We start from the raw sequence: 26,027 nt of genomic DNA, 5'->3' as shown, positions 1-26,027 counted from the left end.
CATATGTCACATATATAATTAGAATTCAATGTTATAGCAACTATACAAAAGAGATTACGATGGGGGCAGTGAAAGGCTATCATTAGAAGAGATAAAGTTATACATAGTTAATAAGCAAAGGCACTTTTTTTATGTGAAGGTGAAAGTGAAAACAAAAAACAGCAGCAAAATGAAAAAGTAAAGGACCAGGCCAATTGAATATCTGAGTTGTACCCTCAGCTCTGCCCCAACACGCTGTTTCCAGGGATACCTGCCAATTTCTCTGGACCTCAATGCATTAGATTCTAAGACGTAAGTCTGAACTATATATAAGATCCTCAACAAACAAAGCTGATGTTCTGTGTTACCAGGGGAATCTTTGGATGGATATATCTTCTGCCAGTAAAATTATTATCTATACTTAAGAGTTTTGAACCTAGGTGTGTATGTTTCTTTAAATAGCTGAACTTGTGCCTTAAATGTAAGAACAGGCTTTATTTAAAGAAGTTCTTTGAAGAAAATGACTTGCATTATGTACAATGTAGCTAATGATGGGTAATAACTCTTGAGGGGTTAATACAAATACCTTCTCCAAGAATTTATATATGTAAATTGATAAAGTCTATTGTTTTTGCTAATAAGCCAAAATTTTCTAGAAGAAGAAGAATATTAAGAAAGACAGTGACATCTAAATTTTCCTCAGAAGTTAGATGATTATGTAGTATGAGATATGAGATATGGGGCCATTGGTACTATCAAATTACCCCATCCTATGAATGCTAATTTACCTAATAAAGACATGTTTTAAGTTCAGGAACATAAAATTACTCAGGAAAGAATACAGATAATTTAAAAAAGAAAGGTGTAGGAAAGGCTGGACCTTTCATTAAAGACGTACTGAGCCTGAAGTAGTGATTATTTTAACTCTAAATATGCAAGTGGCTCTCCTTGAAGCCATTCCAGGATGAAGCTGATTTAGTTAGTTAGTGCTAATAAAATTGAGTTTTAAATGACATCTCCGTGGCTGTATTAAGAGGAAAGGAACATGGATGTATATAAACCTCTGATCAGCAATGAATATTCACCATATATACTTAATCCTTTCTCTCCTTGCTTAACCACTTTTCATCTCTGAAATTTGCCATAAGCTGTACAAAAGGTCAGGATTAAAACGGGAAATGTTTTCAGCATGGGAGGCAAAGGTTCCAGAATGATAGACCAGCCCTTAAGAACTTAAGGTTTTCCCTTTCTTTCTTTTACTGGCAAATATTCTGAATACATTCACCACTTTTTCTCCCAAGTCAACAGTCTGTGACATGACCCTTAGGACAGAGGCAAATAAATCCAGATTCTTAACCATTAGGAATATGACACACATGGCAAGTTCTAGTCCTGAAAACGTGCCCCATTTGTAAAATAAAAAGTGACCAGCTTCAGGTGTGTTGGCAAGAAAGGCAGTAAAAATACTACCATGGACTCGATCTGCTTGCTTCACTGATGGTGGTTACTTCACTCGTTTCACTTACTGAGAACCTGAACGTAGGTGATTCACTGGGTACCACGTGGGCCCAAGGCTGTCCGTCCATTGCACATTTGCAATGTGATAACATGAGAGAGACAAGTGTGGGATTCTATTTAAGGCCCAGTTATAGAAATTCCACAAGGAAACAAGGGGCTGCCAGGAATCAGAAAAGGGAGACACCACTGTAAATTGGGAACTTGAGGAAAACTGCCCCTGTTTTTTCCTTTACATTCACCAAGTCTTTTTCCACCCTTAGTCCCTCCCAGTTTGCTGTGAAAACATAATTGAGCGAGAAAATATATCATCAACTTCAGTCCTTCCTGATGGAGAAAGTCTTTTTTTTCTAAATCCCAAATGCAACCAAGTCTGGCATGCAGGGCCCCCATGGTTCCTTAGTGCCATGTCTCTCAAATTAGTCCTATTCAAAAACTAGGTGTCAGTGTAGTGTTCCTTTCTAGCAGGTGTTAAATGTTCTGGCAGAACCTTTATTTCCTTCCCAGCTCTTGCCAAACTCTTTTTCGGAAATTGAATCCCCTGTGTTTTGTTCGCTCACTGAGCAGGACTGGACTCTGTGAGTGAGTCTGGCAGATCTAACTGGTGACCAAGTGTCTAACACAGACTAGACGTACCCCCCACAGAACCCTGCTGCAACACCATCCTGACTTCTGATAACACCTCAGAGTCACGCCAGAGCTTGGGGACACTGTGCTTCATATCCATCAGGTGTCCAGCTGGTTCCTCAGGCCTGTCCACACATTCTGCCTGGATGCCAACTTCCCCAACCCCTGGCCAGCTCCCAGTCTGCCATACACAGAGCCAAGTGGAAACAGGAAACTCTTTCTCTAAGGCCACATTTAAAAAGGTTTTTTCCCTCTCCTGAGGGAAGTTGATCTTTATTGCAATAGTAAAATTCAAAATGTATAAGAGGAGTTAGCTCAGGAGTTCCCATTGTGGCTCAGTGGGTTAAGGACCTGACAAAGTGTCTGTGAAGTTGTGGGTTTGATCCCTGGCCTTGCTCAGTGGGTTAAGGATCCAGAATTGCTGCAAGCTGTGGTGTAGATCACAAATGTGGTTCCGAGCCTGCATTGCTGTAGTTGTGGCATAGGCCGGCAGCTGCAGCTCCAACTCTTCCCCTGGTCTGGAAACTTCCACATGCTACAGGTGAGGCCCTAAAAAGAAAAAAGAAAAAAAAAAAAAAAAGGTTTGGCTCAGGTGAAACGCCCAGTTAGACTTGGCAGCTTATTTACTAAGCATCTCATCTTTAGCTATCTGAGTTTCCTCCCGACCCTGGTAGAGACACCACTTCCCTTGCCACATTGTTTCAAAGTGCTCAGTACTTAAATTCCTTTCCTCCAATCTTTTTTTAATACAAGTAAGAGAAGGTTGTACTTTTCTATGGCTTCCCTAAATTTTGAGAGAGAGAGAACCAGTGAGAAATCACCATATAAAACACAGGCATCTGCTCACCCTGGACTTTCAATCCAAGATGCAAACTATTCCATATAGACTGGATGAACAACAAGGTCCTACTGTAAACACAGGGAACTCTCTTCAACATCCTGTGATAAATCATAATAGAAAAGAAGATGATAAAAATATACATGTACATATAACTGAATCACTTTGCTGTAGAGCAGAAACTAACACAATATTGAAAATTAACTATATGCCAATTAAGAATAATAAAAGCACAGGCAGCATGAATATTTTGGCTAATAAGGTCAGCTTTGCCACCTGGCTTACTTACCTGGCCTCCCGGGCACTGTTCCAATGTAGACAGCCAGGTTTGAGGGACTGGCACTGTTTACAGCTGCCATGCCTTCCATGGGTCCTTGCTTCTCAGGTCACTGTGCACCTGCGGGGCAGGGTGCTCTCTACACCCTTAAAGAGCTCCTTCTCCCATACAGCCAGACTCTCCACATTTCATCAGCTAAACTGCAATGTCGCCCCCAGCAGAGCTACTTCGCCAGCACAGCTGATAAAAGACTCTACCTGTGCATGTCCGTCAGCACAGCTGCTCAGTGCAGATAACATAACATTAACCTATCATGTCATCGCTAGGCTCCCCGCTTCATGGGTCCCCAACTCTATCTTGTTCATTACTGTATCACTAAACCCGTGCTCATCTACCTCAAAACCCCATGTTTAAGAAATCCTTGCTGAGGGAATGGGAATTGCATGTAAAATGCGAAGGAGAAAGCTAAGGAAATGTGTTGTTTCAGCCTTAGGGTGTGGGTAGGATTTCAGGAGCGAGAAATTCAGAGTTTACTCTGGGCAAGGAAACACCTTAAATAAGGAAAATCCAGGATGTCTGGGGGTAGGGGAGAGAATACAGGGGAAGGGAGGACCTTTTCTGTGAAAAGTGTACAATCTTGTTTCTATCAAATTTACAAAGTATTAAGACTGACCATAGGCACCACCTTTGTTAGACCAACTACCCTGTTCTGCCACCTCCTGACATCTATAATCTGATGCGGTTGCAGTTCGATAATTTTCCTTATGGTTTGTTTTGTACCTTCTATGTGGAGAGATAAACAATGAGAGCTGTTTCAAAAACCACAAGAGCTTAAAAGGGTTGTAAGTGCAGTTATTGATTGAACTGGGGAGGGGGGAGGTGTACGATATATTTTCTTGTTTCTAGAGCAGGAGGAAGAAAAAATAAAATAACAGGGAAAAAAGCAAACCTCTTCCCAAGACTACACTATAAAATCAACTTTACTCAGAAAGAGAGAGGAAAAGTAATATTATGAGAAGAACCTGCAGGAAGACTAGGAGGCAGTATCCTAAAGGAGATGGCAGACTGCTTATAATTGCAGTGCCTAAACTGGTACGTAGATAGCATAGGAAAAAGTGAAATATACACTTGGAATAAAAGCAAGAAATCAATCTACTGTGCTTTGCAAATGTAGTTTCTTGTGTCACCGATCTCTTCATTTGTCCCCCTGCCCAGAGCATACACTGTACAAGATCAAAGGAATGCAGCAGGCAAATGTGGCCCTGTTCTCCTGGAGTTCTTCCGCTAATGAGGGAAAGCACACCCCAAATAACGGTGTGATGAACTGTCTGATCACAGTGTGACAAGGGCTAGTAAGGAGCTAGCTCTTGGACTGTTTAACTGGAAACTTCATCAAGGAAATTGAGAAAGGCTTCCCTGAAGAGGTCACATTTTAACAGGCAAGCCATCTGCAGATGCTTGGTTCATGGTGGTTGCATGATAATCCCCTGATAAGTCCCATCATACGACTTTATTTTTACCTTTAAATATTATATGTCATGACTTCTCAACCATTTCCTATAGAGCATACACCTGTAAACAATAGTTACTATCAAAAGGTGGCTGCATGGATAAGGAATTAAGGAACAGTGAACACACTTCCACATTGTTCTCTTCTAAAGAAATGGAGAGCTGCTCTTTTAAGCCCAGGGAAAGCCAAAGTTAGGAATATGAGGGATCAAGAGCAAGGATCATAATAGTAATAATAATAGAAGTAGTAATAGTAGCTGCTAGTATTTATTATGTGTCAACACTTTGTGCACATTAATAGTTTAATATAGTCTCTGTGGGTAAAGAACTTGCCTGGATGTATTACAATGATCATCATTTAAAGTGAATGAAATTCCCTTAAATTATGTTGAATTTCTCATGCACTTTAAACTGACCAATTAGTTTTTTTTTCTTTTCAGGGCTGCACCTGTGGTATATGGAAGTTTCCAGGCTAGAGGTCAAATCAGAGCTGTAGCTGCTGACCTGCGCCACAGCCACAGCAATGCTGGATCTGAGCCACATCAGTGACCTATGTCACCGCTTGTGGCAGCACCAGATCCTTAACCCATTGAGCAAGTCCAGGGGTCAAACCCACATCCTTATGGACATTCTTTTGGGTTCTTAACCTGCTGAGGCACAATGGGAACTCCTCGTTCCAACTTTTGTTTAAATAAAATATCTCTGAGACATAGTTTTAAATATACCAATTTAGGTTTCTTTTCAATCCACCATAGAATCTTGGTGTTCTAAAACGGAATGTCTGTGTTTCAAAACAAAGTAAGGAAATGAACTCAGGGAAGCCCAACCTTGGAAGAAATCATTTTAAATGAGGCACCATAATTAAGAAAACAATACTAGTTTCCATTTTCTCTGCCAAAGTCCTAGGGCTTGAACACATCACTAGGGTGATCCTTGGTACCTGTTTATTGGTACCCAGTAGTCATCCAGCTGGTAATGTTTGTGTGATGAAGGCTGTTCTGATATCCCCACACAAAGAGATGCTACACTGAAGAAATTAGCAGTTGGCAGTTAATTATTTGTGATATATTTAAAAGTATAAAAAATTTTTATACTTGATGCCCTTTCTAGCTTAATTAGAAAGGAATCTTAGTATAAATATAAAGAATTAATTAAAAGTAACAAAGTCCAAAGAATTCCCTGGTGGCTCAGAGGGTTAAAATCCATCATTGTCACTGCTATGGTGTGGGTTCCATCCTTGGCCAGGGAACTTCCACATGCTGCAGGCATGGCCACAAATTAAAAAAAAAAAAGTAACAAAGTCCAACTTTGCCATCCAAGTATACAATGTATATTTCTAATTAAAACTTAGAATTTCATATATACAAGAATCTTACTTAGTATACATGTATACGTTTTTTGTCCTGAGTTTAAGAAAACCATAATAAGGTCCACAGGAGGAGGGGGCAAACTAGTGCAGTTATCTCTGGCTCCAGAGGTGGGGGTGGCTTGCCACCACTAGGGGTCTGTGAACAGACACCACTTGCAGCCCCATTCACCTCAAAGGCACCACAGAGGTGGGCCTTGTGACCAAACACCACCTGTTGGCACTCTCGCACCCCTGGGAACACACCCGCCCTGCTGCTGCCACTGCCACACGTCTGATCTCTGTCACTTCCAAGGATCCTCAAACTAGGAGCAGCCTGTACAGCACCTCCTATGTGGGCTAAGTGAGACTGGTTGCTTCAGGCATTGTCTGCAGATGGCAGGGGGAAACCATTGCAGTTATCACTGACTCTAGAAACAGTCATAGCCCAGTATCACTAGTGGTCCCCGAACAGGAACTACTCGCAGTTCTAATCACCTCAGAGGAGGGCATTGTGATCAAATAAAAGCTGTTGTTGCCCTCACTCCCCTGGGAACTCATACACCCTGCTGCTGCTACTGCCAAATGCTCTGGTCACCTTGTAGATCTGTCTCGAGCTCACTACCACTTCCCAGGGCCCTGCAACTATGAGTAGCCTGTGCCACCTTCCTGTAGGTCCTTGGTGCTGTTGAGAGCCTAATGACCCAGCACTAACTGCTGGCCCTAACCATTGCCTCCTTCTCCCTGAAAACACACTGAGCATCCTGGGGATAACAGACTGCTAACACCAAAGAAAGAGACAGCAAATATTCAAACTTCCACACCAACAATAATAGTACCCCCCCAAAAAAATACAAAGGGGTATTCTTGCATAAAAGTAGCCTTACAAGACTACAGTTTGGCTTCCCCAAACTCACAGAAAAAGAAAAACACGAGCAAGATGAAGAAGATCAGAAACCATTCCCAGTTAAAGCAACAGGAGAATTCACCTAAAGCAGTCAACAATGAAACAGACCTCTGCAGTCTGACAGACACTGAGTTCAAAAGGGAGATAGTGAAAATACTGAAGGAATTAAGAGAGGATATGAACAGTAATGTATATTCCTTTAGAAAGGAACTAGAAAATATGAGGAGAAGGCAAGAAAAACTAGAAAATGCATTTGCAGCGATGCAGACTGAGCTAAAAGCAATAAAGAGCAGAATGAATAATGCAGAGGAATGAATTAGTGACGTAGAAGACAGAATAATGGAAATCACCCAGTCAGGACAGCAGACAGAAAAGCAAATGAAAAAACATTAAAGCAATATACGAGACCTATGGGATAATATAAGGCAGGCCAATCTACACATAATTATTCCAGAAGGAGAAGAAAAAGAAAAGGGGATTGAAAATATATTTGAAGAAATTATGGAAGAAAGCTTTGCACATCTAAAGGATACTGATGTTAAGATACAGGAAGCACAGAGGGCCTCAAACAAGTTGAACTCCAACAGACCCATACCAAGACATATAAAAATAAAAACAGAAAAAGTTAAAGATAAAGAGAGGATTCTAAAGGCAGCAAGAGAAAAGCAAAGCGTTAATTATAAGGGAACCCCCATAAGGCTATCAGCTGATTTCTCTACAGAAATACTACAGGCCAGAAGGGAGTGGCAAGATATATTTAAAGTGCTGAAAGGAAAATATTTGCAACCTAGAATACTCTATCCAGCAAGAATATCATTTAAAATAGAAGGGAAAATAAAGAATTTCTCCAACAAACAAAAGCTAAAAGAGTACAGCAATACTAAACCCATTCTAAAAGAAATACTGAAAGGGCTTCTCTAAATTAAAAAATAATAATAATAATTAGGATGGAGGAAACCACAATTGGAAAGCAGTCACTAAAATAAGCCAACATACATACCTAAACAAGAAGATGTTTAAAAAAAGATATCAAAATCATACAAAATAGATTCTTTTTTATTTTAATGATGTGTTTGAACCTATATGACTATGAGGCTGAAGCAAGCAGATATAGGAAAGGGTTAACATACTTAAAAAACAGGGAAACCACAAATCAAAACTGAATATTACATTCACAAAAACTGAAAAGTACTCAAGCATAAAATAAATGGAAACCATCCAACCGAAAAAAATAAAAGAAGAAAAACAGAATCAACTAGAAAATGAGGTATAAAATGGCAATAAGTACATATCTGTCAATAATCACCTTAAATGTCAATGAACTGAATGCTCCAATCAAAAGGCACAGAGTGCCAGATTGGATAAAAAAGCAAAAACCTTCAATCTGCGGCCTACAAGAAACTCACCTTAGGGCAAAGGACACATATAGATTGAAAGTGAGGGGATGGTAAAAGATATTTCATACCAATGGACAAGAGAGGAAAGCAGGAGTTGCATATCAGATAAAATAGACTTTAAAACGAAGGCCATAAAGAAAGACAAAGAAGAACAATATTTAATCGTTAAAGAATCCATTCAAGTAGAGGATTTTACAATCATCAATATAGATGCCCCTAATATAGGAGCACCCAGATACATACAACAAGTAGTAACAGACATAAAAGGAGAAATTGATGAGAATACAATAATTGTTGGAGACTTTAACGCCCCATTTACACCAATGGACAGATCTCTAGACAGAAAATCAATAAGGCAATAGGGATCCTAAAGGACACAATAGAAAAGTTAGACTTAACATTTTCAGGACATTACATCCAAAAAAATCAGAATATACATTCTTCTCAAGTGCACATGGAACATTCTCAAGAATTGATCACACATTGGGGCACAAAGCTAACCTCAACAAATTTGAGTGTATAGAAATTATTTCAAGTATCTTCTCTGACCACAATGGCATGAAACTAGAAATAAACCACAGGAAAAGAAATGAGAAAAAACTTACTACATGGAGACTAAATAACATGCTACTAAAAAAAACCAGTGGGTCAACTAGGAAATCAAGAAGGAAATGAAAAAATACCTCGAGACAAATGATAATGAATACACAACCACTCAAAATCTATGGGATGCCACAAAAGCAATGCTCAGAGGGAAATTCATAGCAATACAGGCCTTCATCAAAAAAGAAGAAAAATCACAAATTGACAACTTATCCCACCACCTAAATGAATTAGAAAAAGAAGAACAAACAAAACCTAAAGTCATCAGAAGTAAGGAAATCATAAAGATCAAAAAGGAAATCAATAAAATAGAGATTCAAAAAACAATTAAAGAAATCAATAAAACCAAGAGCTCGTTCTTTGAAAAGGTAAACAAAATTGACAAAACTCTGGCTAGACTCACCAAGAAGAGGAGAGAAAAAACCCAAATAACAAAATAAGAAATGAAAACGGGGGAAGTCACAATGGATACTACAGAAATACAAAAAACCATGAGAGAATACTGTGAACAATTGTATGCCAACGAATTTGACAACCTAGAAGAAATGGACAACTTTCTAGAGACTTACACCCTGCCAAAACTGAATCAAGAAGAAACAGATCAACTGAACAAGACTGATCACTAGAAATGAAATCGAATATGTCATAAAAACACTCCCTACAAATAAAAGTCCAGGACCAGATGGCTTCACGGGAGAATTCTACCAAACATACAAAGAGAAACTTATAACCATCCTCCTTAAAAGTTTTCAAAAGGTTGAAGAAGAAGAAACACTCCCAAAGATATTTTATGATGCCACCATCACCCTAATTCCCAAATCAGACAAAGATACCACCAAAAAAGAAAACTATTGGCCAATATCTTTGATGAATATAGACACAAAAATTCTCAACAAAATTTTAGCTAACCGAATACAACAATATATCAAGATCATACACCATGACCAAGTGGGATTCATCCCAGGTTCACAAGGATGGTTCCACATAAGCAAATCAATCGACGTCATACACCACATTAACAAAAGAAAAGTCAAAAACCACATGATCCTCTCAATAGATGCAGAGAAAGCATTTGACAAAGTCCAACATCCATTCTTGATAAAAAGTCTTACCAAAGTGGGTATAGAGGAAACATACCTTAACATAATCAAAGCCATTTATGACAAACCCACAGCAAATGTAATACTCAATGGAGAACAGCTGAAAGCCTTCCCACTAAAATCTGGAACAAGACAAGGATGCCCACACACACCACTGTTATTCAACATAGTACTGGATGTCCTAGCCACAGCAATCAGACAAAAAAAAGAAATAAAAGGCAGCCAAATAGGAAGAGAAGAGGTAAAACTGTCACTATACAGATGACAATGATACTATATATAGAAAACCATAAGGACTCAACCCAAAAACTACTTGAACTGATCAACGAATTCAGCAAAGTAGCAGGATATGAGACTAACATTCATAAATCAGTCACATTTCTATATACTAACAATGAAATATTAGAAAAGGAATACGAAAATACAATACCTTTTAAAATTGCACCACAAAAAATCAAATACCTGGGAATATACCTGACCAAGGAGGTAAAGTACTTATGTGCTGAGAACTATAAAACATTAATAAGGAAATTAAAGAAGATGTAAAGAAATGGAAAGATATTCCATGCTGCTGGGTTGGAAAAATTCATATTGTAAAAATGGTCATACTACCCAAAGCAGTCTACAGATTCAAAGCAATCCCTATCCAATTACCCATGACATTTTTCACAGATCTAGAGGAAGCACTCCAAAAATTTATATGGAACCACAAAACACCCAGAATTGCTAAAGCAATTCTGAGGAACATAAACCAAGCAGGAGGCATAACTCTTCCAGACTTTAGGTAATATTACAAAGCCACTGTCATCAAGACAGTGTGGTACTGATACCAAAACAAACATTCAGACCAATGGAACAGAATAGAGAACCCAGAAATAAACCCAAACACCTATGGTCAATTAATCTTTGACAAAGGAGGCAAGAACAAAAAATGGGAAAAAGTCTTTTCAGCAAGTATTGCTGGGAAACCTGGAGAACTGCATGCAAATCAATGAAACTAGAATACACCCTCACACCATGCATGAAAATAAATTCAAAATGGCTGAACAACTTAAATATAAGACAAGACACCATCAAACTCCTGGAAGAGAACATAGGCAAAACATTCCCTGACATCAACCTTACAAATGTTTTCTCAGGTCAGTCTCCCAAAGCAACAGAAATAAAAGCAAAAATAAACCAATGGGACCTAATCAAACTGACAAGCTTTTGCACAGCAAAGGAAACCAAAAAGAAAACAGAAAAACAACTTACAGAATGGGAGAAAATAGTGTCAAATTATGCAACGGACAAGGGCTTAATCTCTAAAATACACAAACAACTTATACAACTCAACAGCAAAAAAGCCAACAACCCAATTGAAAAATTGGCAAAAGACCTGAATAGACATTTTTCCAAGGAAGATATACAGATGGCAAACAAACACATTAAAAAATGCTCAACATCCCTGATTATTAGAGAAATGCAAATCAAAACTACCATGAGATAACACATCACACTAGTCAGAATGGCCATCAAATAACAAATGCTGGAGGGGTGTGGAGAAAAGGGAACTCTCTTGGACTGTTGGTGGGAATGTAAGCTGTACAACCACTATGGAGAACAGTTTGGAGATACCTCAAACAAGTAAATATAGAACTGCCATATGACCCAGCAATCCTACTCTTGGGCATATATATGGACAAAACTTCCCTTGAAATAGACACATGCACCTGCATGTTCATTGCAGCTCTATTCACAATAGCCAAGACATGGAGACAACCCAAATGTCCATTGACAGATGATTGGATTAGGAAGATGTGATATATAGACACAATGGACTACTACTCAGCCATAAAAATGAACAAAATAATGCCATTTGCAGCAACAGGGATGGAACTAGAGACTCTCATACTGAGTGAAGTCAGTCATAAAGAGAAAGACAAATACCATATGATATCACTTATATCTGGAATCTAATATATGGCACAAATGAAACTTTCCACCAAATAGAAAATAATGGACTTGGAGAATAGATTTGTGGTTGCCGAGGTGGAGGGAGATGGAGTGGGATGGATTGTTAGCTTGAGGTTAATAGATGCAAACCATTGCCTTTGGAATGATTAGCAATGAGATCCTGCTGTGTAGCACTGGGAACTATGTCTAGTCACTTATGATGGAGCATGATAATGTGAGAAAAAAGAATGTATACATGTGTGTGTAACTGGGTCACCATGCTGTAAAGTAGAGGAAAAAATGGGGAAATTTTTAAAAAATCTGAAAAAAAAAGAAAACCATAATAAGTGCTTGCTTTATCAAACAAGCTTCAGTAAAAACACATTCTTTTCTAAATCATGTCAATGACTTTCCTGTGAAATATACAGTAAATTACATTTAGTAGCATATAATAGTATAATTTTGTAAAACACTTTGTTGCTTTTCTTCAAAATTTCACTTTCTAATTTTATGCAGATTGGTTCACCATATCAAAAACCAGTCTTTTTCAAAATAGTTCTGAATCTCTCAGTATTCTCATTTCTTGAAATGCTTCTGTAACAAGAATTGAAATCAGTGAGAGTTTTGTCACCTCCAGACTATATCATAAAACATCTTTAATGACTTTTAGTAACATTTTAAAGAACAATGAAATTATTAATTTTCCTTTACTAGTTTAGTATAATCTCACAAAAGATGTCAAGGATTAATCCCCAGCTGAAACAAAACCAAGACACTCATCCTAAAATGACTTGACTTTGAAATAAATAAAATATGGGTTAACTTAAATTTTTTTCCTTTTTTTGTTTTCCTTTTTAAGGCTGCACCTGCAGCATATGGAGGTTCCCAGGCTAGGGGTCTAATTGGAGCTACAGCTGCTGGCCTACACCACAGCCACAGCAACGCAGGATCCTTAACCCACTGATTGAGGCCAGGGATCAAACCTGCATTCTCGTGGCTCCCAGTTGGATTCGTTTCTGCTGTGCCACTATAGGAACTCCTAACTTAGAATTTATTTTTGAAAATATGTAAAAGTAACATGATGGTTGCATTTCATAAAGTGATTCTATAAACTTCTACTAGTAATTTAAAAACAGCTGTTATATTAGTGATAAAGTAACTTCTGGAAAAGTTGATACTTAATGAATGGAATAATATATTTTTATTTACTTTTTTTATAGCCATATATCTCATGATTTGCAGGTATTCTGGAATTCACCAAATAGCAAACTATTAATTGAGATTTATTGAATACAAAGATTAGCAATATATGTAGGTGCTTTGTGAAAGCATTGGCTTTTTGCTTTCCACTTTCCACTTCCTTCAGAGGTGAAAAATAGAGTTATTAAATTAAGCCTGTACGCATGAATAATCACTCATCCATCAGTTGGTACATCTGAAGAAAAATCAATCTTCTCTCACCTAACAGGAGCTCAGATTGGACCATGCACTGTTTTCAACATGTTAACAAAGCCAGTAGGAAATACAAATAGCATTATCTGATGTAATCTTTCCAGCTTTCCTGTGAGCCTTTAGATAATTACTGCCTTAACTGCACATCTATTATCTTGTGTTTTTTTTTTCTTTTTCCCATCTCAGTACATCCATAGAACTCCTGCAAAAGGTCTTGAATCTTGTAAAATTTGCATGTACATTTTTCTTTGCTGCAGAGTGCACTAGTGTTCCTTAGAACTTCCGCTGCTGATCTTAGTTAAGTTTCACTCTGTTCTATTAGTTGTCTGGGAGAAGGCCTCAAATCGGAGGGGCTATTAAGTCACTAAAATCTTATTACCATTATAATGGACTCCTAGGGCATAAAAAATTGAAAGCAATGCACTGATAATAATGAACATTATTTCTAAGCCAAGGAGAAGAAAGTTTAGCCATAGCAGAGGTAAAGGGCAAAGAAGAATAAAAGCAGGACATTTCAGACTGTAGCTGGACTGAATCTACTCCTACAGATTGTTCTAAAACCACTAGCACAACGGTATCAACTAGTTATTGCATAGCATCCTCACCATTTCTTAGTGCAGAACATCACTGTTTTGTTTAGTGCATGATCCCTCTAGTTATTAATTGGGTAAGGCTCAGAAAGTGGATCTTCCAGCATCTGGGCTTCCATACAACTAAGGATCTCCAAGGAGCCGGTTCCTGCAGCTTGACCAGCTGTCACTAGGGGGCGCCGTGGCTATCCCATGTACAGTCTGTCACTATCCCGCAAGGTAGCCCTGGGTATTTACACCTGTCAACAGTAATAATAACCAATCTATAATAAGAATAGAAAAGAGTTTTATTTTAGCCAGGCAGAGGACCATAGCTCAGGTTGATGCAGATTCAAGAAGCATTTGAATTGTGTTCCTCTGGACTGCAAAATGGGGGCAGCAAAAACAACAAAGTTACTTAAATTGTTAGTCAAGAATTATACCTGGAGCTTAGAAGAATTAAGGGTGCTTACGAAATGAGGATTCGCTGGGGTTTCACGTGGCTGTGTAGTTACAAGGTGAGACTTTGCGACAATATGCAGGCTGGCTGCTGCTCACAGATACTGTTTACAGAACCGCTGGTATTAGCCTTGAGTTTAATAGAGTTTAGAAAATTCGAGTTGTCATTGATTCAGGAACATGTCCTAAACCACCACAGTGGCCACCCAGCTCCATTTTGGAAGCCTGAACCACAGAGACTCCACTTTGATTTTTAAATGCATTTTCTTTTTTTTTTTTTTTTTTTTTTTTTTTGTCTTTTTGCTATTTCTTGGGCCGCTCCCGCGGCATATGGAGGTTCCCAGGCTAGGGGTCGAATGGGAGCTGTAGCCACCGGCCTACGCCAGACCCACAGCAACGAGGGATCCGAGCCGCGTCTGCGACCTACACCACAGCTCACAGCAACGCCGGACCCTTAACCCACTGAGCAAGGCCAGGGACCGAACCCGCAACCTCATGGTTCCTAGTCGGATTCGTTAACCACTGCGCCACGACAGGAACTCCAATGCATTCTTTTCTTAAAGCACATTGACAATGCATGTTTGACAGGCCATAAGACAGGGTGTTCTTATAATCAAAAAGTCTAAGACAAAATATCTATGAGCCAAAATGACTTCCCCATGCCTCAGTGTGTGAAAACTTCTTCCATCACATGATAGTGGCAAGGCTGAGAGAAAGGGCAGGACGAAGCATGGAGAAGTGTACCTGATATTCTGAGACACTTGCTGGTACTGATTTTCTACCACATTCTATCAGCCAAAGCAAGACATAAAACCAGCCCACATTAAAGGGAGAAGAAATCAACCTTACCCCTCTTTGTGCCAACAGCCTTTAAAATGTGGCTTTGAAATGAAGAGTTGAAGCCATCTTTGCACTGATATTATATTTTCCATGGTGATATTATATTTTCTGAACACCTTTCAACAAATAGAAGCCTTTTAGATGTTCTAGTACTGTGACTCAAGATAAACTGTTGAAACCCAATTACTGTGACAACCTCATTGAGCCATTTTTACAGACTATCAATGAAACACCCTTCCAAATATCTATTTGTTTCTACACTATTAGGAATTCTGGATAATTAAAATAAAGAGGCATCTGATAGGGCTATATTTTGTTTAAGACTATCAGAAATAATTGGTATGGAGATTCCTTAAAAAACCAAAAATTGAGTTACCATATGATCCAGCAATCCCACTCCTGAGCATATATCTAGAGAAAACCATAATTTGAAAAGATAGTCACCCCAATATTCACAGCAGCACTATTCACAATAGCCAAGACATGGAAGCAACCTAAATGTCCATCAACAAAGGAATGGATAAAAAAGATGTGTTACATAAATACAATGGAATACTACTCAGTCATAAAAAGGAATGAAATAATGCCATTTGTAGCAACATAGATGGACCTCGAGATTCATATACTAAGTAAGTCAGACCATGACAAATATATGATATGATTATATGTAGAATCTAAAATATGACACAAATATGCTTATTTACAAAACAGAAACAGACTCACAGAATAGAAAACAAAACAAACTTATGGTTACCAAAGGGGAAAGGTGGGGAAAGATAAATTAGGAGTTTGGGATAAGCAGATACAAACTATTGTATATGAAATAGATAACAAGGTCCTACTGTATAGCACAGGGAGCTATATTCAGTATCTTGTAATAAGCTATAATGGAAAAAATCTGAAATGTATGTATATATATATCAGATATATAGATATAGATAGATATCTGAATCTACTTTGTTGTACATCAGAAACTAATGTAATATTGTAAATCAATGACACTTCAATTTTTAAAAGATTATCAGAAATATATGGTTTGGAAAAATAATGTTAATTATTTTTCAGACATCTCCTTTTGTGACTGGTATTATTGTATCTTTTTATGATTGTTTTCTGTGCTCAGATAACTGATATGGTGTCAGTCTTTTGTTGATGAGAGAGAACAGCCTGTAGGCATTCCTGATAAAGACTAACCCGCACCTCATTTTAGAAAGTAATTAAGCAAGGACTTTCTTCTTTAAGACTTTAACCTAAGAACAGCAGGGAATTAGCTGGTCAGCCTGTACTCTGTAGGTCAGCACTGACCTTGTCCTGACAAAGGACCCACTTGGAGTTGGGATGGGCTAAGAATAGGGAAGGAAATTCTGGGGAGATAAGGACAGGAGTAGACTTGAAAAGATGAAAGGAACTGTTTACAAAGACTGGGCCCATTTAATCAGGGGGCACACGTTGAAGAGGTTCTTCAAATGCACACAACCTTGGAAGTCGGGCAGAATTGCTGCCCTGACAAACACTGCTGCAGTGTTCTAGTAAAGAGACATTTGAAATTTCAGCCCACATGTACCCGTAAATAACGATGGTCACAAGTCACTACTTCTGTTTTAAAGCACAGATTGAATACAATTGGTGATTCCATAATGCTTGCTTACATTGAAGTCACTTATCATGTATTCTTTCTTATCTAAACAATTTTTTTTTTTTTTACAATAAGAAAAACTGAATCCCTGATTTTAAATTTCACTGGAGTGGTGTGAATGGCAGAGGGATGACCTCAAGCTACCTGGGCACTTTCTAGAGGATGAGAAGAGCTGGGTTGACTATTACTGTCAGCCTTTTCAAAGCTCACCTGCAAGAACTGTAGTGCAGCCACACAGTGCTGGGGAGACGTGCCTGCTTTTCAAAACTGGCCAGCAATAATAATGATTGCTCTTCTATGTAAAACATGAAGCCATGTAGGAGCTCAGAGAGCCCCAGGCCTGGCACAGTGCCTGGCACATAAACAGAGGGCCTACCACTGATTGAACATGCACTGGGAGCCGGGCAATATGCTAAGGATATCATGTGGGATGTGTAATCATCATGGAAACCCTACAGGAGATATAGTGTCACTGTCTTCACTCATAGAAAAGGCCAAGAGATTTAGTCACGCCTGTATTCAAAATCACAGACTGACTCAAGAGCTCATTCTTAACTGTTGCATAATTAGCAAGGGCTTAATCAATAGACACTGGATAACAGGCAGTTTCCTGTTGGCTCAGTGGGTTAAGGATCCATCATTGTCACTGCTGCGGTGCAGGTTTGATCCCTGGCCCAGGAACTTCCACATGTAACTGGTATGGACAAAAAAAAAAAAAAATTATATATATAAAATATATATATGCTGAATAAGTGACAGAAAGAACATATGAAGAAAGGAAAGGCCAGGTAGCCCTCACAATAATGTACGTTTTATATTTTCTGCCAAAGATACTGAGCACACCCTCAGCACAGCTCAAATCAAAGACAAATAATGCTTACCGTAAAAAGGACTGTCAAAATTAAGGACAGCTCTGAAACTGGGTGAGCACAGGGCATTGGTGCCTTAACTTTTGATAAGTAACACAACACAAAGTAGGTGGGCCATAAAGATTTTAAGAATCAAGCTTTGATGTTTTTGGAAAAGTCTTACTATGTGTAATGAAAAAGAAATTATTCTGCTTCTTACAATTAGTCATACTAAAGGATTCTTCTTCTTAATGGGAACCACTACTTTCACAATGCAGGTCAATCTAAAAGCCAAAAGGTGTCTATGCAAGGGATTTAACACGCACGTGCATCCATCTGCCTGTGCCCACACACACAATATTAGAGCTAAAAAGGGCCACTAGGACCATTGGATCCAGCTAGCTCATAGCTCGGTGCTCATATTTTCAGGGTATGCACCAGTTTGGACATACCCATTGATGAAATACTAAAATTCTCCAGAGGCAGCTGTTAATTAACCACATCCAGAGCCTCCATTCTCCTGAGGGTCTCTAGCCCCTGTTGATAGCAAGCAAATTTCCTTGGTTCCTACCCCAAAATGCCTGGATCTAGCAGCTATAGAGTGAACTCCTGGTGCATCAGGAAGCCTCCTGAGCTTTGCTCCTCCTCACAGCTTGATTAGTATTTTAATGTCATTCCTAAGACCAATGGAACCTAGGTCTCCAGCCCCAAGCCCAGAGTTCTGCCTTTCTTGAATGTTTGCATTTTCATGAAATTAAAATACAGACCCTGATTTTTGCTACAAAACACTAGCTATAGAAATTTAAAGATAACCTCCTTCTGCCACAGACTCAATTTCTTTTTACTTAGCCCATTCATGTTGTAAATAACATTTTCTCTGCTTCAATATGTAAATTTTTTTATGCCACTATAATTCCAATGGTCTCATATTTCCCATTACTTTCTCTTAAAAATGTTTTCTTGGAGTTCCTGTTGTGACTTAGTGGGTTACAAACCTGACTGGTATCCACCAGGATGCAGGTTCAATCCCAGGCCTCACTCAGTGGGTTAAGGTTCTGGTATTGCTGTGGTGTAAACCTGCAGCTGCAGCTGCATCTCTGATTTAACCCCTAGCCTGGGACTTCCATACACTGCAGGTATGGCCCCCCCAAAAATTTTCTCTACCCTTCTGTTTCTGTAGTTCTTTTCAGTTATGGCTCTCTATTTTCCTTTTTTCCCTTATGACAGATCTTTTCCTAACAACCTTGTGATGATCTGCAAATTATACCTTAAAGAGTCACAGTCGAATGATTCATATGTCCAAACCATTTCTCTTTTCTGTATATTATCTTAAATATATGTTCAAATGCTAAAAATTTAACTAACAGTGATTCGAGAAGAATTAACTTGATATATGAAGATGAAGTTTTGTGTACAGTGCTCAGAGTTTAAGTATTTTCAAGAGCTTTAATAAGGTATGTCTTTAAGTGCATTCATACAGCTTTCAAAAGTGATGAAAATTGCCTAAATTTCACTTGCCTCACTTAATTTCCATATCACTCATTTACTCAGTCAAAAAACACAATTTTTCATTTTTTTCCTCTCCCTAATACCCAGCAATGTAACTGTCACACTTCTAGGAAAATCGGCAAGTAGAGGTGAAGAAATCCAGGGCTGGTCCATCTAACTACCTGCTTATTTTTAGGAGACCCTAAATATGCAAAGGTCTGATTCATGAAGACACCTCGTCCAACATCTGCATCTTAGAGCTCTGTCTAAAGTTGGCTATTCAGACTCCACCTCCAATTACAATATGTGGAGGGATTTTTCCCACCCCAAGCAGTTTTCACACACCAGCTGGATGTCCTACAATTCATCTCAACTCTGACACCATCTACATGGAGAAAGCATCATCCCACAGGTGAAGGGCTTAGACCCAGGAGACTGCCACCCACTTGAGGTGCCAATCTTAAGTCCTGTAGTCATCTGTACTTCTGACCAATGGGCTATAAATCCGAGGTTCCCATGACCTCCCCTTTAGGTTCCATTAATTTGCTAGAACCATTTGCAGAACTCAGAGCAAGGTTTTCCTTACTAGCCCATCTGTTTCTTACACAAGGATATAGCTCAGGAGCAGCCAGATGGGAAAGGTGCATGGGGAAGGTGGGGGAAGGTTGTGGGGCTTGCATTCCCTCTCCAGCTGTGCCTCTGAGAAACTCCACCTGTTCCCCAACCTGAAAGCTCTCTGGACCCATCCTCTTGGGTTTTTATGGAGGCTTTACTACACACACACCAATTTACACTACTACACAACTGATTAAATCAATGGCCATTGGTGATTGATTCGACCTCCAGCCCCTCTCCTTTCCTAATCAGGTGGGGAGAAGGAAAGTTCCAATCCTCCAACCATAAGGTTGCTTCTTCTGGCCACCAGTCCAGAGCTTCAGGTACATTCAAGAAGTCTTCTTATTAATAAAATAAGAACACCCTTATCACTCCCATCTTGGAAAATTCCAAGGGGTTTAGGAGATCTGTGCCAGAAAAAGAACAAAAATTAAATAAATACATACATAAACATATCATTATATATCACAATATCAGTTATAAACTGTAAATAATGAAATTGAAAGTTGAGAAGGAATAATTCATAATTTATTCTGTCAGTCTATTAGAGCGTTGTCATACACACCTCCATGTTATATATACTATTACAAATTAATAGAGTTTCAGAAAAGGGAGCAGTCTGGAGTATAATCATCAGAATCTTTACATTTATGGAGCCATTACTATGTGCCAGGTCCAGGACTAAGTGTTACATGGGTCTCTAGTTATGTGGATTATCTAGTTTGCTGCTCATGCTAAACTCTATCTTGTGGGAGCTATAGTAACCTCCACTTCGCATATGGAAAACTGAGGCTTGAAGAAGTTTAGTAATTTTCCCAAGTCTGTTCTGGAAATGATGGAGATATTTTTATTGACCTGAACTCAGGTCGGCTTGCCTGACATGCATCAAAGCCAATCTACTGACACTGGTTGTGGTGAAGGAAAGTACAGTATTTATTGCAGCTTGGGGACTTTCTTATGACTGGTTGCTGCTAAGGTAACAGGATGATGCTTTGGGGATCTTATCATCAACCTTGGTTCCAACACAGTCTGATGTCTGTGTGCTTTTGATCAGCAGGTAGTCACCATTCTCCACCTGGATGAGGGTCTTAGTTCCTGCAGAACAACTCAAAGATACGTGCCAGATTGTTATGTATATCCCTTGAAGAGACACTAGGAGTCTGTGACTCTATTTTATCACTGAACTATTGGTTTAGTTATCATTATTTTCTTGTTTGACTGCTTTTCCTGTGTCCCTGAAATCCCTTATTTCCCTAATTAGTAACTGCATAACTCTGCTCTTTAGAACTCAGGGAAGGCTTAGGAGACTAAAGTCTTTTTCTACAAACAAGAAACAAGGGACATGGTGGGGCTTTTTTAGCCAGGGAATGCCCTGCAGTGTCCTGCTCAGTTTCAGTTCCCCTTTTTCTCTGACACTCTTCAATCTTAGGATGAACAGGGACAGGGTAAGAAAGAGAAGAACATTCTAGATAGAAAAGTTAATCATAAACTCAGCAGGGGAACTTGGTTTTAGGGGGACTTGGCTCTGAACCTGAACTCTTAGTACACCACACATTTAATATCTGTTAAAAACCCTGAAAGACAGCTAGTATTTTGGAATTTGTAGAAGACGAAGCTGATATTAGGTTGCAGTATGGGTCAAATTGTGTTCCTCAAAAAGATGTATTGAAGTCTTAAACTGTCTCCCTCCTTTACCTCTGAATGTGACCTCATTTGGAAGTAGAGTCATTGCAGATGTAATTAGTTATGATGAGGTCATGCTGGCATAGGGTGAGTCTTTTTTAACCTTATTTTTTTTATTAAAGTACAGTTGATGTACAGTGCTGTGCCAGTTTCTCCTGTACAGCAAAGTGACCCAAGTATGTATGTATATATATATTCTTTTTTCTTGTATTATCTTCCATCATGATCTATCCCAGGAGACTGGATATAGTTCCCTGTGCTGTACAGCAGTACTTCATTGCTTATCCATTCTAAATGTAATAGTTTGCATCTACTAATCCCAAACTCCCCATCCATCCCTCTTCCTCCTCCCTCCCCCTTGGCAACCACAAGTCTGTTCTCTATGAGTCTGTTTCTCTTCTCTAGATAGGTTCATCCATGCCGTATTTTAGATTCTGCATGTAAGTGATATCATATGGTATTTATCTTTCTCTTCCTGACTTTATTCTAATATAACTAGTGTTCTTCTATGATAAAGGAAATTTTGTCACAAAGAGAAAAATCGGCCAGGTGAAGCTAGAGGCAGAGATTAGATTTATACCACCACATGCCAAAGAAGGCCCGGGGCTTCCAGGAGCTGGAAGGGGCAGTAAAGGATCCTCTCCTAGAGTCTTTGAGGGTACGTGACCCTGCGAACACCTTGGTTTTAGACCTCTAGGCTTTAGAACTGAGAGAGAAAACTTTTTCTTTGTTGCTTGAAAGTACTTATTCTATGGAGTTCCCATTGTGGCTCATCAGTTAATAACCTGATGTAGTCTCCATGAGGATGCAGGTTCCATCCCTGTCCTCACTTGTGTGCAGGCCCACAGCTGCAACTCTGATTCGACCTCTAGCCTGGAAACTTCAGTATGCCACAGGTGCGACCTTAAGAAAATAAAACTAAAACAATAATAACCAAATAAATACATAACTTCTACTGCTACTCTCTTAAAACTATTGCTAGCTGAAATCTCTCCATCAAGACCACCAGTAACCTTGGTACTCAAGCCAGTGGTCACTTCTCATGGCTCATCTGCCTTAACCAAATGGCATTTTCATGAAACACCATCAAAAAGTTCTTCCTCCAAGGTGTGCTTTCCTCACAGAGTTTCCAGAGTATCCAGGAGTCTTCATTCTTCTTGCTGCTTCCTCCTCTTCTCTTATTATTCTTGTTAAAGTAAGTGCCTCAGGCTGCAAACTTGGCCTTTTCCTCTTCTCTGTCTAAAAGACCCCCTTCCTGATCTCGCCCAGCTTCCTGCATATGCTGATAACTCACCTACTGGCATCTCCATTTTCAGCTTCTCTCCTAAACTCTAGCTCCTTCTGGCAACTGTTTCTACTGTGGCTGTTTTCTTAGAGTCTCTTTGCAGCACAGCAGCCAGGTGATCCTTTGTTGCAAGTGAGAAGGTCAGACTAAGCCCCTGGTCTGCACAAAGCCTTGCAAGAGTTTTCCATCTGACTTGGATTAGAAGCCAGAATCCATACAAAGACCTGCAGGTTCCTCCATCCTCGGAACTCAACTGCCCACATCGCCTCCGTCCCCCATGTCTCTGAGCCTACGTGCTGCTCCCTTGCTGTCCTTGAAGGAGTCTGACATGCTTTCACCTCAGATTTTAGCTTGGCTATTTCCACACACTTTCTCAGACCTCACTGCCTTCATTCGACAAGCTGCCTTACTAACCATGCCCACCCCCCTCCCCCGCCCCAATTTCCTGCTCCAAGCTTCATTTCTGCCTTACGAATTGAGTGCCCTGTATGATGTGATTATTAAGTTCTGATTCCTCCCTTTTTTCCTGTGTCAAAATGTAAGCTCTTCAAGAAGGGTGTTTCTAGACTCTTTTGCTCATGATATATCCCAGCTTATGCCCAAATCCTGGCATATACTAAATACACAGCAAACATTTGTTGGATGAACTATAACCAGTGATGTCTGCATTACTTGATTTTAGTGCTGATATTAAGGAGGGGGTTGCTTCAGATATAAGAGTAAAGAGTCCTATATTATTGGCATTTCCAAGATTATACTTGCCAACATTGTCATATCACCTAGAGGAAATGAATTATTAGTAAAAGAAAATATGGTAGTTGTGGATTTCTTTCATAAATTGTTCTTATTTTACATTGGTCTCTTGACTCTCACAAATTGAATGACATTTTCTCCCTCAGATCACTTGTCATTAAATAAAAAATTAAAAAGTATCTATTTTGGGTTGTACACTATACCCTCTTACTGATTTTCCTAGCACAATACTAATATGCACTCATGCAATACTGATTACTTCTACCAAATAAACCTCCGAAAGTTTCCTCTGAATAAATTGGAAGAAAAAATGGTAATATATGTTCAGCAAATCTCAAGCCATAATTGGATAACTGTGCCCCCAACTGGTAAAAAATTATATGAGGTGCCCAGTGTAATCTTATTTATTGATATCTTTCATTCTAGAGTTGGTGAAGGGCAAAAAAAGAGGAATGGTTAAATCAAAATGTTGAAATGTCGTGATTTATTAACAGAAAGACTGTCACATTGCTCTGCACACCTACAAAATTGCTTGTTTGTCCTTAATATTTTTTCAGATGGTGTTTTTATTTGGGAAACACAAATGACTACCAGCCACTTTTCAATCATGGTTTTTACCCCTCTGTGGGAAAAAAAAAAAAAAAATCGCTTATATATTATGACTCATGGTAAATTACAGAAGATAAGATCAGATAATTGGAAATATCTCATGATCCCCTCCAATCTTTATTCTCATAGGTTTTAATTTCTCAGGAAGAGCAATTCAGGCAGAGACAGGCTTGGCAGCAAAAAAAAAAATCAGAATTAGTTGACAGGTGCAATATTGGACATCCAAAAAGCCAATTGAGCAAGAATTTTTCCAGTGGGTTATAAAATATGCTGTGTAAAGTTTGCCTTTTCTGAATTTTCAAGGAAGATGCAGGAATCTATTTGTGTATTCTCATTGGTAAATTGGTACGTGGGAACTTGCATGAATTTCACTGAACCCTGGACTTAGAATTTCAGCTTCTGTATATGTTTAGAAGACCATCAGCCATTAGAGAAAACCCAGATATAATAGTAAAGAGTCTGAGATGGCCCTAGACAAGGAAATAACATCATGTTCCTAACAGAGGATTTATTCAGACGAGTTTTCATTTATAGCCTTGGGATAATGTGTGCAATTGACCTGTAGGTTTATTCTATGAAGAGGGTAATGAATAAGAAAATATTTGTCCATGCCAGTTTGCTCTTTACAAAGTTTTCTTTTGCCCAGACACTACACTGATTTTTTTTTTCTTTTTCTGCTGCCCCTGCAGCATATGGAAGTTCCCAGACCAGAGATTGAATCCCAGCCACAGCTGTAATGTGCCACAGCTGTGGCAACATTAATCCTTAACCCATTGCACCTGGCCATCTGAACGTACACTGCCACAGAGACAATGCTAGGTCCTTAACCCACTGTGCCACAGTGGGAACTCCCCTAGTTTTTTTTTTTTTAATATACCAATTCAGCAATGTAGCAGGATATAAGATTAACATTCAGAAATCAGTCACATTTCTGTATACTAACAATGAAATATTTGAAAAGGAAAACAAAAATACAATACCTTTTAAAATTGCACCCCCAAAAAATCAAATACCTGGGAATAATCCCCTAATTTTTTAAAATGAGTTGAAAATATAACTGCAGTACCAAAGGGGATGCAACAGTTCTTGCACCACTAGGAGTTTCTTAGCACCCATGTGACACGCAGTTAAACTGGATATTCAATATAATATATATGTATATATTAAACATATGTATGTATGATTGACAGCCTCAGGCTTGAAGCTGTTGACATTCAAGACAAGCCCTATATGTTCACTGATACACAGCTTCTAAAACATGTTATCGGATATTCTCTATCATTGTGTAAGCGCCTACATCATTCTATGGCTAACCAGCATCCTGTGTGTCCTGTCTCTCTCTCATGGAGCCCTGAGCAATTCACAATGAATTTGTCCCTTAAAGGTTAAAAACCAGAGAGATACTTGAGATGCTTATCCAAGCAGAAAAGTGTTCTTGGATTTTTTCATTAGAACGAAACAGAAAAGTATTGTTGTATAGCTTAACAAGGTAGAATAGCTGTTCCAACTGGTAAAATGCCTGAATTGTAGAATATTGAGAAAATAGTGCCATTAAAGATGTGCAAAAAATATAAATATAGCTAGAGACATTTGAAGGAATGCACACTTAAAATAGAAAAGGGAGAGAGGGATCAGTCTAAGATTATAAAAGGTAGGGGGAAGAAGGATGCTGGCATAGAGAGACTGCATATCCATGGAAATTAAAAGAGAAAATAAACACTAGAGTAAGTAATTCAAGAAAAAAACTCCAGGGGTGAT

General features: G+C 38.9%; 1 protein-coding gene and 1 long non-coding RNA gene across 8 annotated transcripts in view; one reads left to right on the top strand and one right to left on the bottom strand.

The window, feature by feature from the left end:
* Positions 1-26,027, top strand: part of GALNTL6 (polypeptide N-acetylgalactosaminyltransferase-like 6) — a 1,214,871-nt gene that overhangs the window by 649,160 nt on the left and 539,684 nt on the right. The gene's annotated exons all lie outside the window — the stretch shown is intronic.
* LOC110256615 overlaps positions 1-26,027 on the bottom strand; it is a 227,038-nt gene that overhangs the window by 8,534 nt on the left and 192,477 nt on the right. The window contains exon 3 of one of the 2 annotated variants that reach the window (XR_002338373.1): positions 20,262-20,346. The exons of the other annotated variant lie outside the window; for it this stretch is intronic. This is a non-coding gene — a long non-coding RNA (uncharacterized LOC110256615). Of the gene's footprint in view, positions 1-20,261; positions 20,347-26,027 lie in introns of those variants that run through there. 2 annotated transcript variants of the gene reach the window in all.

This window comes from Sus scrofa, chromosome 14 (genome assembly GCF_000003025.6).
Source record: "Sus scrofa isolate TJ Tabasco breed Duroc chromosome 14, Sscrofa11.1, whole genome shotgun sequence".
NCBI classification, from domain to species: Eukaryota; Metazoa; Chordata; class Mammalia; order Artiodactyla; family Suidae; genus Sus; species Sus scrofa.
The sequence above is the reverse complement of the archived record's forward strand: the minus strand, read 5'-3'. Positions and strand labels throughout refer to the sequence as shown.